Raw genomic sequence first — 1,795 nt, forward strand, 5'->3', positions numbered from 1 at the left:
ATCCTCTCCCTCAATTGAGCTGCTTTATTTGTCAAAAAATGCTTCAATAAAATTGAAATGTGACTTGGTTGAGTTACAGTCTTTGGTGTTGAACTGGTTTTTAAATACACTGTCATGGTGGTTTGACCTAAGTTGTCTAAATGACACTAGACCAGTTTTGGAGGCCTATATTTAACTGACAATTTCACCACACACCGCTCAGTTTTGGGTAGTTGAAAGTAGGCATTTGCACCTGGAATAAGATTGTGGCCTTAATGGGATGGCAACTGGAATCATACAGCACAGAAAGAGGCCATTCGGCCCATCGTGCCTGTGCTGGCTCTTTGAAAGAGCTCTCCAATTAGTCCCACTCCCCCCAGCTCTTCCCCATATCCCTGCCATTTTCACCTCTTTGTATTTATCCAATTCCCATTTTTGAAAGACACTATTGAATCTGCTTCCACCGCCCTTTCAGGGAGCGTGTTCCAGATCACAACTTCTTCTTTATATTAGAAGTCTCCTCATCTCTGGCTCTCTTGTCAATGATGTTATTTACTAACCCTTCTGTCAGTGGAAACCGTTTCTCCTTATTTACTTTAATCAAAACCCTTACCATTTTGAACCCCTCCCTTGACCTTCTCTGCTCTAAGGAGAACAATCCCAGCTTCTCTGCAGTAATATTGTGACCTTTGTAAAGGGATGAAAGCGATGGGGAGTTTCTGCCATCTTTCTAGAGCGAGTAGATGGGGTTACAGACACCCAGCTAGGAGTCCGCTGTGAGAAGGTTCCAGTCCCACATCGGGGTCAAGAGACTAGACCAAAGCAGCATCTCCTTAATTGGCCATCTTGCTCCTTGTCCACTGGCGGTAGGTGTGTCTTGGCCTCGTACTGTCACTCTGCTGGCTCTGTTCCACATTTAACATCCCTTAAAGGTTAGTTACAATTGCCTTTTTGAATATAGTGATGTAACCTACCACCCACCATCACACATGGGTGGGTAGTGGAATCAAACAGTGCTGAGGGGATTGGTAAATGATCAATTATCTTTTTCATTGCACTCTGGCTTCTGGTGCATTTCCCCCACCCGCCCAAAATCCTTCGCCCACCCCACCTCCCATCACCCCCTGTTGGTGGCCGTGCCTTCAGACATCTGGCACCTCAGCTCAGACATTCTCTCCCTAAAACCCTCAACCTCTCCTCCTAATACATTGCTTCAAACCTACATCAGTGTCCAGGCATTTACCTGTCCTAATGTCTCCTCCTTTGACTGTCACGTTTTTGTCTGATTTACGTGAGTTGAATGCTTTGCTTAGTTGAACATTGGGCGGTGTAACAAGGCACCAATGCAACCAGATGGTGAGGATAAAGGGGCAGGAATATAAGATGGCCATTAACAGATCAAATGAAGAATTTAGGAGGACATTCTTTACACTGAATGTGGAACATGGAGTGGTTGAAGCAGATACATTTGGAGTTGAGATACAGATCGACCATGATCGAATTGAATGGCAGAACAGGCTCGAGGGCCTGAATGGACTCCTCCTGTTCATTTGTAAAGGAGGCTGGTAGCATAGATGAGGGAGAATGAAATAGAGGGCTCTGTGGGGTGGGGAGTTAGATAGAAAGCAAAGCACGCTCTACGCTGTCCCATCAAACACTCCCAGGGCAGCAAGAGTACGGGTTAGATACAGAGTAAAGCTCCATCTACACTGTCTCATCAATCACTCCCAGCGCAGGTACAGCATAAGTTAGATACTGTTGTGTCCCCTTGTGTTTTTATTACTATGTAATACAGACACTTTTAACTCCTTTTTAG

This window comes from Somniosus microcephalus, unplaced genomic scaffold (genome assembly GCF_052327205.1).
Source record: "Somniosus microcephalus isolate GS21.2 unplaced genomic scaffold, FLI_Smic_1.0 unresolved_chr4, whole genome shotgun sequence".
In the NCBI taxonomy this organism is placed as follows: domain Eukaryota; kingdom Metazoa; phylum Chordata; class Chondrichthyes; order Squaliformes; family Somniosidae; genus Somniosus; species Somniosus microcephalus.